Raw genomic sequence first — 6,652 nt, forward strand, 5'->3', positions numbered from 1 at the left:
TGGAGAGAGAAATAGAGTTAATGTTTGGAGTCAAACTGAAGAAGGATCATATTGGATTTTCAGTATGTTGACTAGGTTGATTCCAGGTATGGGGGGATTTTCTTAAGACGAGGTTGGGCCTGTACTGATTGGAGTTTAGAATACTGAGAGGCCACCTTATGGAGATCTCCGGGGGGGGCTTGACGGCTTGATGCTGAGAGGTCGTTTCCCCTTGTGGGAGAATCTAGGATCAGAGGGCATGACCAAAGTTCAAGGGGTTGTTTATTTGAGACCGATGAGGAGGAATTCTTTACCGCAGAGAGCTGTAGAGGCTGGGGTTAAATATGTTCAAGGCTGAAAGAGACAGATTTTTTTTTTTCAAATTATTTTTATTCTGGTTTTTATCGAAACAAAATTTTCACATAACCATTAACAACATTTAACAAAACAAGGTGAACGTTAACATTATTTTTTTTTTAATGCAGTAAGTAAACATCCCCCCCCCCCCCCCCCCGCTGACATTTTAACGTTCTCCTAGAAAGTCGAGGCTGTCACCTCCGAGAGAACCCTGTCATGGACCCTCTCAAGGCAAACTTTATTTTCTCGAGACTGAGAAACTCAGCCATGTCACCAACCCAGGTCTCCACACTCGGGGGGGGGGGGGGGGGGGGGGGGAGGGTTTGAGTCTCTCCACATTAAAAGGATCCGTCTTCGGGCTACCAGGGAGGCAAAGGCCACAACCCCGGCCTCTTTCGCTTCCTGAACTCCCGGATCGTCTGACACACCCAAAGATCGCTATCTCTGGACTCAGCGCCACCCACGTGTTTAGGATCTTGGACATTGCCTTAGCGAATCCCTGCTAGAATCCTTTGAGAGCCGGACATGATCAGAACATATGGACATGGCTCGCTGGGATTCCCGTACATCTCGCACATCAATCCTCAACCCCAAAGAACTTGCTCATTCTCGCTGCCGTCATGTGTGCCCGATGGACCACCTTAAACTGAATTAAACAAAGCCTGCCGCATGATGAGGAGGAATTAACCCTGCTTAGGGCATCAGCCCACAGACCCGCATCCTAGCTTCCTCTGCGTCCTGTAGTTCTTGAAGATGTCGGACACCTTCCCCTCCCCTACCCAAGTGCCAGAGACCACCCTATCCAGTATCCTACCTGGGGGTAGCAATGGAAATGCCACCACCTGTTTTTTAAAAACAGGCAGATTTTTAATCAGTAAGGGTTATGAAGATAAGGCGGGAAAGTGGAGTTGAGGGTAATATCAGATCGGTCATGTTCTCATCGAATGGTGGAGCAGAGTCAATGGGCTGAATGGCCTTCTTCTGCTCCTATGTCTTACACAACGTTAAATCTGTTTCTCGCTCGGGGCGACACGGTGGCGTAGTGCACTGCTGCCTCACGGCGCCGAGGACCCGAGTTTGATCCTGGCCCCAGGTCACTGTCCATGTTGCCACCCCCCCCCCCCCCCCCCCCACCCACCCAGTGTTTGTGTGGGTTTCACCCCCACAACCCAAAACAAAGTGCAGGGAAGGTGGATTGGCCCACATGAAATTGCCCCTTAATTAAAAGAAAATAATTGGGTACTCTAAATTTATTTTAAAAACTCTGTTTCTCCCTCCAGATACCTGCTGAGAACATCTGGCATTTTCTGCTTTTTTATTTCAGATATCCAGCATCTGCAGTATTTTTTTTTGTTTTTAACTATTATTAGCCTCGGGCTGCTTCTTGTTACGGCAGCAGGGAACCTCTGATAGGTCACCTGAAGCCATACTCCGTAAGAATGCTTATCAGAACCCACTGACACGCTAAGGAGGAGTTTTAATACACCTGTGGTCAGTCAAGTATATTGCAAAATAAGGGCAGCACGGTGGCACACGGCGCTGAGGACCCGGGTTCGAATCCGGGCCCTGGGTCACTGTCTGTGTGGAGTTTGCACATTCTCCTCGTGTCTGCGTGGGTTTCGCCCCCACAACCCAAAAATGTGCAGGTTAGGTGGATTGGCCACGCTAAATTGCCCCTTAATCGGAAAAAAAAGAATTGGGTACTCTAAATTTATAAAAAATAAATATATAAAAAAGTATATTGCAAAATAGAACAAATGGCTCCACCATACACATGTGCAAGTTAAAATGATTGATAGGCCCGGCCATTCCTCTTTTGTGTGTTTCAGAGTTTAAATGCCAGTCAAGAATTCAGCAATAGCAATGCCAGATCCTGAGTTGCAAATTAAGTGGAATATTTCAGCACAGTTGCAACATCATAGGAGCAAGAGGAGGCCATTTAGCCCCTTTAGCCTGTTCAGCCCCATTCAATTAATAATAAGAATCTTTATTAGTGTCACAAGTGGGCTTACATTAACACTGCAATGAGGTTACTGTGAAAATCCCTTCGTCGCCACACTCCGGCACCTGTTCGGGTACACGGAGGGAGTATTCAGAATGTCCAATTCACCTAACAAGCTTGTCTTTTGGGACTTGTGGGAAGAAACTGGAGCACCCGGAGGAAACCCACGCAGACACGGAGAGAATGTGCAGACTCCGCACAGACAGTGCCCCAAGCCGGGAATCGAACCTGGGACCTTGGCGCTGTGAAGCAACAGTGCTAACCACTGTGCCGCCCATTAGATTGTTGTTGATCTGTGGGCCCCCATTACAGCCCCTTATCCATTAATATATGTAGACTTAAAAATCTGTATCAGTATCAAATTTAGACGTAACAATTCATCTGGCATGAATTTCCATTGGCAAAAGTGAGTTCCAAACTCCTACGGCAATAAAAGCAAATTACTGCGGATGCTGGAATCGGAAACAAAAAACAGATAGTGCTGGAAAAGCTGAGCAATTCTGGCAGAATCGGCGGAGAGAGAAACAGAGTTAACACTTCGAGGCTGCGCAACATGAACACATTCTGATATCTTAATGCAACTGCTACCTTCTCCTGCCATTGACGCATCCTCTGTCAGACAATCCTCCGACATCTCGACACAGATGCCTTTGCACCATCTCTCGTTGCTCCCACCGATCATTGACCCTCTACACTGTTCCAACCTCCTTTTTGCAGTCTATAATCCATCACGTTTCTCCCTCTCTTCAGCTCTGAAGAAGAGCCATACGGACTCGAAATGCTAACTCTGTTTCTCTCTCCACTGATACTGCCAGACCTGCTCAGTTTCTACCAGCATTTTCTAATTTTGTCGTCGAGGTGTTTCCCAATTTCAGTCCTGAAATGTCTGACTCTACATTTTTGGCTGCGTGCCCCCGAGTCCTAGCCTCTCGAACCAGCAGCAATAATTTATCGCAACCTACCCTAACTTTTTCCCTTAATATCTTGAAAGGTCACCCCTTGACCTTCCAAATTCAATGCCTCAGGTAGTCTAGCCACTCACTCACTGTGTGAGCAACATGGGATTAAGAAAAGGAAAGTCTTGCATTTCTTATATTGCCATTTGTGACTGGTCAATTACGACAATCTTAGTTGAGGGATATAAACTCCCCCTTTGAATATTGCTGTGGAATCCTGTAATAATCCACAGGAGGCAGGAGTCTCGTCACCACACCAATATTTATTGCCAATAACTAGCTACAAGAGCAGCTCCCAACAGTGCTGCCAGCATTCCAGTCAACTTAAGACTGCTCACAAAGCCTACACAGGTGCTTATATGGGCCCCCTCAATGAGCTGTCATTGAGGGAGCTCATACTCCAATTGGCCAACCAATAATGCTAATCGGAGGTCATTAAAAATCCTTTAAGCCCATCCTTTGGGCTGCTTCTGGCACCCATTCCCTGCCCTCTTGTCCCAGGTGGGAAAGGGATGATTGCTTTGAAATGACTTTCCGTTCTGGGATTATTGCTCCACTGCCTTCCTCGGATCTACACATTGAACTGTGATGCAATATTTTTAGGCACTCTGCCATCAATGATTTGCACAAAACAAATATACATTGGCGGCACAGTGGTCAGCACTGCAGCCTCACAGCACCAGGGACCGGGATTTAATTCCGGCCTTGGGTGACTGTGTAGTGTTTGCACATTCTCCCCGTGTCTGCGTGGGTTTCCACTGGTTGATTCGGTTTCCTCCCACAGTTAGAGAATGTGCAGGTTAGGTAGATCGGCCAGGCTAAATTGCCGCTTGGTGTCCAAGGATGTGTAGGTTAGGTGTGGTTATGGGGATAGAGCCTAGATAGGGTGCTCTTTCAGAGGGTATGTGCAAACTTGATGGGCTGAATGGCCTCATTCTGCGCTGGGAGAATTCTATGGGTCTGTGGTTCAGCTATGGTACCCAGTCTGTGCTCGTGGGTACACTCCCCATGAAAGGAATCATGATAGGAAATAGGTGGATTGAAATGTGTGTAAATGTCTGATCATGTCCCTGTAGATGTCATACACGCAAGTTCTTGTTCTATCTGACACCTCAGCTAAGAGACAAAACCAAAGTCAAAAATGTCCTCTAGCATTTAGAAGATTGAGAATTGATCTCATAGAAGCACAGAATCCTCAGAGGGCTTGACAAGAGAGAGGCTTAGGCTAATTCCCTGGCTGAAATGGCGATAGAATGAGCAACAATAGTCTCAGAATAAAATGTTGAAAGATTAAATTTCTTCGCTAAGGGGGCTGTGAAGCCTCAGTCGTTGAGTCCCAGGCAGACACGGGGAGAATGTGCAATACTCCACACGGACAGTGACCCAGAGCGGGGTCGAACCTGGGACCTCGGTGCCGTGAGGCTGCAGGGCTAAACCACTGCGCCACCTTGCTGCCCCGGGGGACCCCTTTTTACCAACCGGCCAACCTTTGGGCCCCAACCCGGCCGACCTTCGCGACTCACGCCGGCAGAGCAGCCCGGCCCACCATTTTCTCTTACCTTGTTGCTGCTGACAAGAATAGATGGAAATGGCTCCGCGACCCTCCCGACACGCACTGCGACCCACCCCCGGGTCGCGCTCCCAAGTTTGACAATGCCTGCTGTAAGGGAATCAAGCAATATGGGGATGGGCAGGAGTGAGGGCATGGCAGGAGCAATGGCAGGAGATGTATTGGAACAGCCATGATCTTATTGGATAAAGGAGGGGGCTAGACTTGCTTTATCTGCTCCATATTTCTTACATTCCTATCAGATCATAGATTCATTGAAACCATACGGTGCAGAAAGAGGCCATTCGGCCCATTAGTCTGCACTAACCCTCCGAAAGAGCATTCGTATTGGCCCATTCACCAGCCCCACCTCCTAAATCCCACACATCAATCATGGCCAATCCACCTAACCTGCACATCTTTGGACTGTGGGAGGAAACCCGAGCACCCGGAGGAAACCTAGAGATAGAGTTTTGAGACAGATTTTTTTTTTGCTTGACAAGAATTTAAGAGCAGTGATTTTTTGCACGGGACCCATTTTTACCAACTGGCCATCCTTCGCGGACCCACACCAGCCGACCCTTCACAACCCCCCACGGCCGACTCGCGACCAACGCCGGCCAAACTTCACTACCCACCATTTTCACTTACCTTGAATGGACGGGTCAGGGCTGCATGGTGGTTGCAGTGGTTAGCACTGCTGCCTCACAGTGCCGAGGACCCGGGTTCAATCCCGGCCCTAGGTCACTGACCGTGTGGAGTTTGCACATTCTCCCCATGTCTGCGTGGGTCTCACCCCCACAACCCAAAGATGTGCAGGGTAGGTGGATTGGCCACACTAAATTGCCCCTTAATTGGAAAAAAAAAAGAGAATTGTGTACTCTAAATTTAAAAAAAAAGAATGTGACAGAGCATGCTTGCTCCTCTCGATCTCACTTGCTTTGTCATTAAATGTTACATTTGATTGATTGATTTGATTTATTGTCACATGTACCGAAGTACAGTGAAAAGTATTTTTCTGCTGCCGAGGGAACGTGCACAATACGTACATAGTAGACAAAAGAATAATCAACTGAGAACATTGACAAACGGTACATCGACAACCAGTGATTGGTTACAGTGCGGAACAAGGGGCCAAACAAAGCAAATACATGAGCAAGAGCAGCATAGGGTGTCGTGAATAGTGTTCCTACAGGGAATAGATCAGTCCAAGGGGGAGTCGTTGAGGAGTCTGGTAGCTGTGGCTCATCCTATGTCTGGCTGTGCGGGTCTTTCTGCTAAGGGCTTCAGCTGGTGATTTAAGATCTCTCTGCATCCGTTGAGAAAAATCAAGAGGTTTGTCCTCGAACTTGCCAAGCTTAGTTTTCAAATACCTTTGAAGTTTTGAGAGTTTTAATCTTTAATTTTGCCAGTACATATAACACACATGGGCTTTGCATCCTGATTTGCATTGGCACAATTAATAAATCCATACCTCATCTTTATGCTGCTTCTTCTTCTCTGATTTCAGCTTCTTCTCGATGGGTTGTTCATCAGAGGCCCTGGAGCTTACTGGCAGCTCTGCTGGCAGCAAAATGGAGAAATCTTTCTGGTGCCAAAGAGCAATTGACCTGCCCCCTATCGCTGTTTGCTTCTGAGGAGAAGACTCCAAAGATTTTTTAAAATAATTTGCTCCTGGGTCAGCAGGCTGACATCAGTGAGGAGGCGTTGTGGCCCGTTGAGCTCCAGGCCTGTGCTCTGCTGAGGGCGCATTCAAGCGCGAGATGGCCGGCATTCTGAAAGCCAGTAGAGGCCGATGGTTTTGAAAGC

This window comes from Scyliorhinus canicula, chromosome 25 (genome assembly GCF_902713615.1).
Source record: "Scyliorhinus canicula chromosome 25, sScyCan1.1, whole genome shotgun sequence".
Classification (NCBI taxonomy): domain Eukaryota; kingdom Metazoa; phylum Chordata; class Chondrichthyes; order Carcharhiniformes; family Scyliorhinidae; genus Scyliorhinus; species Scyliorhinus canicula.